This window comes from Phyllobates terribilis, unplaced genomic scaffold (assembly GCF_046119375.1).
Source record: "Phyllobates terribilis strain yellow unplaced genomic scaffold, ASM4611937v1 Scaffold_11__3_contigs__length_659146591, whole genome shotgun sequence".
NCBI classification, from domain to species: Eukaryota; Metazoa; Chordata; class Amphibia; order Anura; family Dendrobatidae; genus Phyllobates; species Phyllobates terribilis.
The window spans coordinates 470,602,122-470,614,281 of NW_027362771.1; the positions used below are offsets into that span (position 1 = coordinate 470,602,122).

Here is a 12,160-nt window from a genome sequence, read left to right on the forward strand (position 1 = left end):
TTTCCAGGGAGTCTCCGTGGTGGCTGGAAAGTTGTCCAATCCTGTGGCAACTAAACCAACAGGAGCTTGCTGGTTGTATGAGGGCCACTGCTGCTTTTTTTCTACCTGTAAGCAAGGCCGGGAAAAGGAATTTTGGTGCCCCAGGCAGATCAAGCCAATGGCACCCCCCCACCCCAAAGCAAAGGAATGGGTCAGAGATTAAGGTAATAGGACCCCTAACACACCTCCTCCACCGATGAGTTAGGTAACAAGCACTGACGACCACTTCCACTAGAATTGTTACCTTTTTCACCGAAACATACCAGCAAAAGTAAAAAAAAAGTGGTGTATTTTTGGGATGTCATGGAAACTGATATTGCTTAACTATAATGGGGCTATTTGGTTTCAATTTAGGTGTCCAGCATTTGGCAGATACCCTAAAGGAAAATAAAGAAACCCATTATAGATAAAGGGATACATTTGATAGTTTTTGCCTCCGTCATGGGATAAATACAGCTTGCACAAAACTGATAGTGGTTCTGAGGGTGCATTCATGTACTGGTGGTGGTTTTGGTGGTGTATTCCAGTTCTGGTGACACATTCATGTAGTGATGGTTGTTCTGGTGCTGTAGTCATGCACTTCTGATGCCTCTGGTGATGTATTAATGTAGTGATAATTATTTTGATGATATATTGATCACCAGAACCATCATCAGTACATGAATATGACACCAAAATCATCATCAGTACATAATTAGAGTATCAGAGCCATCAATAGTACATGAATATGGCACCTGAAACATCATCAGTAGATAAATACGTCACCAGAAGCTCCATTAGTACATGAATGCATCACTAGAACCACTATCAGTACATGAATACATCACCAGAAACATAAGTACATGAATACATCACCAGAACCACAAGTGCTTAAATACAAGAACCAAGCTTAGTACAACGATCAATTGTAAGGTCAAGTCAGCTCATAAACAATTATATCGCATGAACCTACAACCCCAGGACTTCCAGTATGTCCTGAACCCTAGAACGCATACCTGGGGCCTCGCAGGCCCACCCTGTTAATTGTTTTCTATTTTCTGCAAGATTACTTTAGTTAGAATTGTGAAACTCTAGGTATTCCTCAGGTATATAGTTGTTTGTTATTTTCGTTTGAGTTATTCCATGTTATTTGCACACGGGTCTAAAAGGCCCCAGGTATGTGAAAAAGTAGATTTTTATGGTCATGCGTTCTAGGGTTAAAAAAAGTAAGGAGATACTGGGAGTTGTTGTTACCAGCCATTAACAGACTGTGAACCAGACATGAACCATAGTACTGATGAGACACAGTATCACAAATAAACATTTACATCCAGGTACCTTATAGATAATATTTTCTCTGGAGTCATCCTTCTTTTCATCTCCATCTTGTCTAGAAGCCATGATGGCTTTTCACATCCACAGCTTGTCTCTGCAGACCTCCTTCTTCTCCAGTCTTCTGCAGCACATCCCAAAACAGTGCCCTTAAAAATAAGAATGTTATTAAAATTCCATTTGCATAACAATATCTGTCCATACTTTACCCTAAATAAGTTTCCTATGGTATATGGCCTCCTCACTGTCTCCCTTAATGAGCTATAACCACCACACTGTCTACCATTATCAGCTAAAAGTGCTCCACTGTCCACCTTTATGAACCATGGACTCTCTCTAATTTTCCTTTTCACTTTCTATATCTCTACACTGTCCCCCCATTTCATGCTGTCACCTCTCCATATCAATTCTGTTATCCCTCTTCACACTATGCCCGAATAGGGACGGGATAAGACAGTAGGGGTGGAAGCAAGGCGTTCAGGTATTTATTGTATATTTACATTTGATTAATTTATTTTATGCTTTATACCTTATACCTACCGCCCGGGGTTTAGATTATTACATTGGTGGAGAAGATAATAATGTGTAACATGGCCTCTGAATGATTCTTATCAGTGTGGTCTCACAATTATGACTATGAGATTTTCTTTGATGGCAATTTTGCCTTATGTAACCTAAGCAATATTTTCACATTGGTTTATATTGCTGCAGTGAGATCATGGTGTTCTAAGCTAGTAACCAATCTTTCCCTCTATAACCACTGTGTAATGGCATTACGTCTTACCCATATGTCTTCCAATAAGCCTATTTTGTTGTGAGCCTTACTGATATCTCTGTACTACTTTTGGGTATTTCCCCATTGTTTGCACTTATGCTAATGAGCATGGCTTTCTAACATGTTTTGTAGAAATGGTTGTGTATTAATTATTCAAGAAAATGGTGTTTTGATAAATATACATGTCTTTGACCTCCTATGACTTTTAGCAGTTCTTTGATGTATTGTGAGTCAGTTATGCATTGGCATGTCCGGAAAATTTTGTTTTTTACTATGCCCTAATATTGCCCACCACACTACCTTCTTCAAACTGTAACCACTCCTCACACTGTCCCCCTATGCAGTACGATGGTCACAAAAGCCACCCATATGGTATGATATCCACAACAACCCCCCAATATTATAGTATGGTCAACACGGCCCCCTGTCATGGCTCAGTTTGGCGATTCGATCTGATAACCTGTTGCTGCATGGTAGGTTCCTCTGTCTGTTGAGCTATTACCCTTTCCTACCTGTCCAAATGCTGATGGTTTATATTATCTTTGTTTTTCCTTCTTGGTTTGCTCCTCTCCTCATGTGTTGCTCATTTTCCCATTTTGGTTTGCCCTATCACATTCTGGGTAAGGTTTTATATGTTCACCATTCACTGCTCTTCCTTGCTGGCTATACCTTTTTGTGCATGTCTGTTCAGTAGTGATGGGCAAGCACTAAAATGCTCAGGGGCTCGATGCTCAGGTCAAGCACATTGGAATACTCGGGTGCTCGACCTGAGCAACGAGCCCAATGTAAGTCTATGGGAAACTCGAGCATTTTTCAGGTGGTTCCCCCCGGCGGTCTGCAGAGGACCTAAAAATTGCCTAAATCGATGGGAACAGTGCTCAAATTACATGGGGACAGCATGGGGAAGACCCCTGGAAGCATTTCTGACTCCCAGGTCACTTCTGTCAACAACGTTGTCAGAGATATTATGCCACTTTTACGGACTCACAATAATACATACAAAAACGAAACCAAAATGGATTTTCCTGGGAAATATGTTAAGGAACATCCTTTCCAGGGTAATGATTTATATACACTGTGTTCCAAATTATTATGCAAATAATATTTTCTCCGATTTTCTCCAAATTACCTATATTAATTGCAGTCATTGTAATTTTCCAGTCAAATAACTATTAGAGTACAATTGAAAGGTTTTTGTACAAACTGCCTATGATAACAGTATATTTTTTAAAAAATAAAAAACTCAAACTGCACTCAAAATGCATGTTCCAAATTATTATGCACAGCAGAGTTTTCAACCTTTTCATTTTAATAAAGAACAAAAAAATGGTCATTTTTGAAATTATAAGCATTAGCAGGTTATTACAAACTGAAATCAAACAGTTTTCAACTCAAAACTTTATTCTAGGTGATGTTACATTTGCACATAGGAGCTTCTGAACTCTCTCGTCCATTGAATTTGTCAGGTTTTGGATGGTTTCTGCTTTAATTGTTTTGCATGAGGACAGAATACCCTCCCAGAGCTGTTGCTTAGATGTGAACTGCCTCCCGCCATCATAGACACTCCTTTTGATGATGCTCCAGAGGTTCTCAATGGGGTTGAGGTCAGGGGAGCATGGGTGCCACACCATAAGTTTGTCCCCTTTTATGCCCATAGCAGCCAGAGATGCAGATGTGTTATGTGCAGCATGAGACGGGGCATTATCATGCATGAAATTATCTCGATGGTCCAGATGGATGGAGTGGAGGATGGCTGGTTGATGGACACCCCATGCAAGCACGGCTACAGCGCTAACAAGGAGGAGGTGGAGTAATGTTTTGGGCGGGAATCATGGGGAGAGAGATTGTCGGCCCTTTTAGGATCCCTGAAGGGGTAAAGATGAATTCCATAATGTATGTTGAGTTTCTCAAACAGCACTTCCTTCCATGGTTCAAGAAGAAGAACTGTGCATTCCGCAGCAAGATCATTTTCAAGCATGATAATGCTCCATCTCATGCTGCACATAACACATCTGCATCTCTGGCTGCTATGGGCATAAAAGGGGACAAACTTATGGTGTGGCACCCATGCTCCCCTGACCTCAACCCCATTGAGAACCTCTGGAGCATCATCAAAAGGAGTGTCTATGATGGCGGGAGGCAGTTCACATCTAAGCAACAGCTCTGGGAGGGTATTCTGTGCTCATGCAAAGCAATTGAAGCAGAAACCATCCAAAACCTGACAAATTCAATGGACTAGAGAGTTCAGAAGCTCCTTTTGAACAAGCGGTCCTATGTGCTAATGTAACATCACCTAGAATAAAGTTTTGAGTTGAAAACTGTTTGATTTCAGTTTGTAATAACCTGCTAATGCTTAGAATTTCAAAAATTACCATTTTTTTGTTCTTTATTAAAATGAAAAGGTTGAAAACTCTGCTGTGCATAATAATTTGGAACATGCATTTTGAGTGCAGTTTGAGTTTTTTATTTTTTTAAAAATATACTGTTATCATAGGCAGTTTGCACAAAAACCTTTCAATTGTACTCTAATAGTTATTTGACTGGAAAATTACAATGACTGCAATTCATCTAGGTAATTTGGGAAAATCTGAGAAAATATTATTTGCATAATAATTTGGAACACAGTGTATAAAGCAAAATAAATAACCAAAAACAAAAATACTCCTCCACACCTTGGTCTATGTTCACACTTAGCGTTTTTGATGCGTTTTTGCACTTTTGCATTGCTTTCAACCGTGACAAATGCATTCACCAGGAAATGTCATTTTAACATTTTACAACCTTATCTGGCCATGTGGTGTGTGTCAGATATCATCAGACACATCCTGTTTCATTATGAAGGAGGGACTCTGAAAGTCACAAAGCCTATTTTTATAGGGCCATCAGGCGGCCTTTACTATTCTTAAAGGGCCAGCAGTCGGCCCTCACTATTCTTAGAGAGCCATCAGCCGGCTATGTTTTATTGTTCCCATTACTAAAGAGTGGGTCTCCTATACTGTTATTGCGTATGCAGTGAGTGGCAGGGCTGCCCAAAATTTGAACGCACCCCAATACCACTTTGAAAATTTGGATGCACCCCAATACCCCTTTGAAGAGACTTAGAGGAGGGCCTCCTGAAAACAATGTTCCCATTATTAGAAAGTAGGTCTCCCATTATGTTTGCCTATGCAGTGAATGCAAGGGTTGCCAAAAATTTGGAGGCACTCCAATGCCCCCTGGAAGAGACGTGGAGGTCAGAGGGCCTCCTGAAAACAATGTTCCCACTATTAGGAAGTGGGTCTCCCATTGTGTTTGCCTATGCAGTGAATGCAAGGGTTGCCAAAAATTTGGAGGCATTCCAATGCCCCTTGGAAGAGACGTGGTGGAGGGCCTCATAAAAAATGTTCCCATTAGAAAGGAGTGGGTCGCCTATACTTGTAATGCCCATGCACTAAGTGTATGGGCTGACAAGCATTTACCCCTGAGGGGTATACATGAACATACTGTATAAAAAATTTTTTTACGGGCATCATAAACACCCTTTAAAAAAATGATGTGGGTGTTGCGCTGGCGGCAGGGAAGGCCAGGACCTCCAAGGCGTAGAGGTCCAGTTCTTTCCACGTATCCAGCTTGGATGCCCAATAATTATAAGGCACACAGGAATCACGGAGGATGTGAGGTACGGTCGGCAAGATACTCCCTCAGCATCTTCTCAAACTTTGCACTCCTTGTGAGAGTACCCTGCATCTTAGGGCTTGTGCGATGGGAGGGGCTGAGAAAATTCTCCCAGAACTTTGACAGTGTTCCCCTGTTTCTGCTGGATTGGAGTTGTGTCTCTCTTGCCTGTAGTCCTTGGTTGTCCAACGAACTATGACCTCTGCCGCCAGCGTTTTCAGATGGGATTTTTTTTAATAATTCCACAACAAGGACCTTCTGGTACTGCCCCATTTTTGTAGACCTGTCCGCCTCAGGAATAAGAGATATAAAGTTCTCCTTGTAGCATGGGTCTAGAAGTGTCACCAAACAGTAATGACTTTCACCCAAAATTTTGAGAACGCGAGGGTCATGGGAAAGGCAGTGTAACATAAACTCAGCCATGCGTGCCAGACTGCTAACAGGCAAGACTTCCGTGTCCTCACCAAGAGAACGAGTGACCATGCTCTCCTCCTCCTCTCTGTCCTCAGGCCATCCACGCTGAACAAACGGTATGACAGTTGTGCAGGTAGTACCATCTATAGGACATGAAACTAGCTCCTGTTCGTCCTCCTCCTCTTCCTCATTGTCACCCAATCCACGTTGGGTTGAGTTGAGGCTGGGCTGTGTGTAATCACCCTGTATAGTTCCTTGCTCCATCTCATCATACTCTGCCTGCAATGCATCCTCTTTGATTGTGAGCAGAGAGCATTTCAGAAGACAGAGAAGCAGGATGGTGACGCTAATTATGGCGTCATCGCCGCTCACCATCTTGGTGGAGTCCTCAAAGTTTTGGAGGATGGTACATATGTCTGATATCCATGTCCACTCCTGAGGTCTTATGTGTGGAGTCTGAACTGAATACCGATGGCCTTGCTGATGCTGGTACTCAACAACTGCCCTCTTCTGCTCACAAATCCTTCCCAACATCGGCAGTGTAGAGTTCCAATGTGTGGGGACATTAAACAACAGTCTGTGAGCCGAAAGCTGCAAACGCTGCTGAAACACGGCAAAGGCGGCGGAAGCTCTAGGCGACTTTCTAAAATGGGCACACAGGTGGCGTACTTTGGCAAGCAGATCCGGCAGCTCCGGGTAGGATTTGAGAAACCACTGAACCACGAGGTTAAGCACATGGGCCAGGCATGGTACATGTGTGAGCTCGCCTCGCCTCAGAGCCGCCACCAGGTTCCGGCCATTGTCACACACGACCATGCTTGGCTGTAGGTTCAGCAGTATGAACCACAGATCTGACTGCTCTTTCAGAGCTTTCCACAACTCTTCAGCATTGTGCGGTTTGTCACCAAAGCATATTAGCTTCAGCACAGCCTGTTGCCGCTTGGCCGAGGCAGTGCTGTAGTGCTTCCAGCTTGTGACTGATGTGGTCATTTCGGAGATGGAGCTTGAAGAAGAGGAGGAGGAGCCTGAGGAGGATGAGGTGCAGGAGCTGTAGACTGTGGGGGCAACCCTGATTGACCTAGCGCCTGCAATCCTTGGCGTCGGGAGGACGTGTTCCTTCCCAAGGTCCGACTGGGTCCCGGCTTCTACTATGTTAACCCAGTGTGCCATCAGCGAGATGTACTATCCCTGCCCACAAGCACTTGTCCACGTGTCCGTGGTTAGGTGAACTTTCCCTGTAACTGCGCTGTTGAGGGCACGGCTAATGTTTTGGGACACGTGCTTGTGTAATGCGGGGACGGCACACCGGGAGAAATAGTGGCGGATGGGGACCGAGTACCAAGGGACGGCCGCCGCCATCAGGTTGCGGAATGCTTCCGTCTCCATGAGCCTAAAAGACAGCATTTCGAGCGCAAGCAGTCATGAAATGTGGGAATTAAGTAGTTTGGCCTGTGGGGCATTGGCTGCGTATTTGCACTTGCATTCCAAGGATTGGGGTATGGACAACTAAACGCTGTGCTGGGACAAGGACGTAGACGTGCTTCCTGATGCTGATACTTGAGAGTGTGCAGCGACAGGTGCAGGGCAGGAGGCATCTTCGCATGCACCATGGACAGGGGATTGGCTTGCGTGCACAACAACGGAAGAAGCAGTGGTGCCACCTGCAGACACTGTTCCTGGACACTGAGGTTCGGCCCACAAAGTCGGGTGCTTTGCTGCCATGTGCCTGATTATGCTTGTGGTGGTCAGGCTGCTAGTTTTGCCACCCCTGCTGATGCTGGCCTGGCAGGTGGTGCAAAGAGCCTTTTTGGGGTTATCGGCAGAGTCTTTAAAAAGCAACCAGACTCGGGAAGACCTAACAGTTGTACTGGGAACTTCCTTTGTGTTGGTGTTACGGGGAATGGTTGCCTATCATCCACCACCTCGTCTTCCTCTTCCGCACTCTGGTCCTCCTCCTGACTTTCTGCCAATTGTGTCTCATCATCGTCCACCTCTTGTGACACTTTCCCACCATCGCCTTCGTGTGACCGTGGCTGCTCAAATATTTGGGCATCGCTACATGCGATCTCCTCTTGCCCCGCTACAAGTGGACCGGGCGAGAGGCCGGAATCTATAAATGGAAAAGTGAACAGCTGTTCAGAGTGTCCAAGTGTGGGATCAGTTGTCTCTGGGCACTCGGCATGGTGGGAGGAAGGAGGATCAGGGTGCGGAATATGCAGTCCAGACTCACCGCTACTGAGACTTGACTGTGTGGAAGACAGGGTGGTGGTGGTGGTGGCAAAGAGACTGGAAGCATTATCCACTGTCCAACCAACAACCTTTTGACACTGCTCTGGGTTCAATAGTGGTGCGCTGCGGTCCCCTAAGATTTGGGACAGGAAGGTCGGGCGAGAAGATGTGCGTGTTTGTTGTGGCACAATTTCAGCTTGCCCACTGCCTCGGCCTCTGCATGCACCATCATCATCACGTCCAGTACCCCGTCCCTTGCCACGCGCCATTTTAAATAGAGGACAATATCTTCTACACTGACTACAAATGGCTGAATTTGGAGCAAAGTTATATGTAATCCGTGTGACGGAGAAACCACAGTTTTAAATACCTGGCCTGTAGGTAACTATTTTGAACAGCAAACCGGTGTCAAAAACTTTGCTGACACACTGAAAAAAAATTTAATGGAGGCAAGAAATGGCAATATTTTCTGAAAACGTATATGTGATCCGTGTGACAGAGAAAACACAGTTTTAAATACCTGGCCTGTAGTTAACTATTTTGAACAGCAAACTGGTGTCAGTTGCTTCACTGACACACTGAAACAATTTTTTAATGGAGGCCAGAAATGGCAGTATTTTCTGAAAACATATATGTGATCCGTGTGACGAAGAAAACACAGTTTTAACCACTTCGCGCCAGAGCCTGTTTTTGCATTCGTGACCGGGCCAATTTTTTCAATTCTGACCACTGTCACTTTATGAAGTAATTACTCTGTAACGCTTCAACGGATTCCCCTGATTCTGAGATAGTTTTTTCGTGACATATTGTACTTCATTACAGTGGTAAAATTTCTTCTATATCACTTGCATTTATTTGTGAAAAAATCGGAAATTTGGCGAAAATTTAGAAAATTTTGCAATTTTCAAACTTTGAATTTTCATGCCCTTAAATCAGAGAGATATGTCACACAAAATAGTTAATAAATAACATTTTCAACATGTCTACTTTACATCAGCACAATTTTGGAACCAAAATTTTTTTTTGTTAGGAAGCTATAAGGGTTAAAAGTTGATCAGCGATTTCTCATTTTTCCAACAAAATTTACAAAAACATTTTTTAGGGACCACATCTTATTTGAAGTGACTTTGAGGGGCCTTTATAACAGAAAATACCCCAAAGTGACACCATTCTAAAAACTGCACCCCTAAAGGTCCTCAAAACCACATTCAAGAAGTTTATTAATCCTTCAGGTGTTTCACGGGAATTTTTGGAATGTGGAAGAAAACAATGAACATTTAACTTTTTTTCACAAAAATGTTACTTTAGACCCAATTTTTTATTTTCACAAGGGTAACAGGAAAAAATGGAATACACAATTTGTAGTGCAATTACTCATGAGCGCGTCGATACTCCATATGTGAGCGAAAACCACTGTTTTGGCGCAATGCAGGGTTCGGAAGGGAAGGAGCACCATTAGACTTTTTGAATGTAAAATTTGTTTGAATAATTAGCAGGCGCCATGTTGCGTTTGGAGAGCCCCTGATGTGCCTAAACAGTGGAAACCCCCCACAAGTGACACCATTTTGGAAACTAGACCCCTTAGGGAACTTATCTAGACGTGTGGTGAACACCTTGCACCCCCAGGTGCTTCACAGAAGTTTATAATATTGAGCCGTAAAAATAAAATTTTCACATTTTTCCCACAAAAAATGTTTTTCATTCCCTAATTTTGCATTATCATAAGGATAACAGGAGAAATTGCACCATGAAATTTGTTGTGCAATTTCTCCTGAGTACGCCGATACCCCATATTTTGGGGAAAACCACTGCTTTGGTGTACGGCAGGGTTCGGAAGAGAGAGGAGCGCTATGTTGGCTGGGATAGGTTGCAGACACCATGTCACATTTGAAGAGTCGCTGACATGCCGAAACAGCAGAAACTCCCACAAGTGACCCCATTTTGTAAACTACATCTCTCAAGGAATTCATCTAGGGAAGTAGTGAGTATTTTTTAATTTTTAAATTTATACCATTGGGCAGTGAAAAAAACATAATTATATTTTTACCACAAAAAAATGTTTTACCCTCAGATTTTACATTTTCACACAGGGCAATGGGTAAAAATGGTGCTGAAATGTGTCACAATTTCTTCTAAAAGTGGCAATACTCCATATGTGGCTGTATCGTACCGCTCAGCCATACGGTGAGATCTGGGAGGGACGGAGCACTATTTGACAATTGGAGAACAAATTATTGTAGAATAGGCATTTGGATTTGGGAGCACAACATTTTCTGAATTTCTTTTGGGGGGCAAGGGCCATTTCGCTTTTCCAGAGCCTTTCTGCTACCAGTAACTTGAAATATTTTTAACAGATGACGGACCTGAGTGGGGACTAGCTTTTTTTGAGGACTGAGTTGAAGCTTTTATTGGGAACATTTTACGTAACATTTATCCGGCGCTCTAGGCTGAGCACTTACATCGGGGTTTCCATCTAAATTTCCAAGTGATGTAATTCAGCTGAAACCCCTGCGGGATCCATTCACTGTAATGAGGCAGCAGAGTTACTCTGGACTGCGTCTGGCCTCTGTTTAGCGGTGTCCTTTTTTTCAGAAGTGCTCAAAACTGTGGCCAACAGCACTTTTATGCACGCCTAAAACAAATGACACCGTGGGATCATAGGCCAGACGGCATCCACAGTGGCCTATATCTGCCTCATTACAGGGAATCTTCCGTCATGGGTTCCGTCTGAATCACGTATTTCAGAGATTTACACAGAAACTCGGGTGTTTTTTATTTATTTTTATTACGGTGTGCACAGAAGGAGTTAATTAGTGTGACAGTTTTATAGATCGGGTTGTTTCAGACGCGATGATACAAAATATGTGTACTTTTTTTGTTTTTGCATAAATATACGGATTTATTGGTATAATATTTTATTTATTTATTTTTATTTATTTTGTGATTTTTTTTAACAGTTTGAAAACATTTTTTTGACTTTTTTTTACATTTTTACTTAGTCCCTGTATGGGACATTAATTTTTATTTTTCTAATCACTGATGTCATGCAATGTAATAGACATGTATTACATTAAATGACATCTTTGCTGACTGTTTCACACTGTGTCTCCTGCCAGGCTTCAGCTGCAGGCTGAGCCTAGCAGGACACCATATATGGCAGATCTGGAGGCGGTCATGTGACCTCCAGCTGCCATAACAACGGAAGGTCCTGGAAGATATCAGGGGGCCGTCGGAGAGGTAAGTTGACGACCCCCTCTCCTCTCACTATCTTCTATATGCCGCGATCACTATAGATCGCGGCATATAGAAGATAGCAAAGGGTTAACATCATTGGGACCTGATCCAATCAGGTCCCGATGATGTCCCCTATCAGAGCTATCGCTCTGCACCAGAACAGCAGCGCTTGCAGGACCCTGGGGGTCCTGAGCGCTGCGGGACCACCCACCGTTTTTAAACGTCGGCTCTGCACAGAGCCCAGGCAGCGCCGACGTTTATGTACAGTGGGCGGTCCTGAACCGGTTAAATTCCTGGCCTGTAGGTAACTATTTTGAACAGCAAACTGGTGTCAATTGCTTCACTGACACACTGAAACAAATTTTTAATGGAGGCCAGAAATGACAGTATTTTCTGAAAACGTATATGCGATCCGTGTGACGGAGAAAACACGGTTTTAAATACCTGGCTTGTAGTTAACTATTTTGAACAGCAAATTGGTGTCAATTGCTTCACTGATACACT

General features: G+C 43.3%; 1 long non-coding RNA gene across 1 annotated transcript in view; it reads right to left on the reverse strand.

The window, feature by feature from the left end:
- Positions 1-12,160, reverse strand: part of LOC141165243 (uncharacterized) — a 196,152-nt gene that overhangs the window by 85,417 nt on the left and 98,575 nt on the right. Inside the window, exon 2 of the long non-coding RNA XR_012251111.1 lies at positions 1,357-1,499. This is a non-coding gene — a long non-coding RNA (uncharacterized lncRNA). The remainder of the gene's footprint in view (positions 1-1,356; positions 1,500-12,160) is intronic.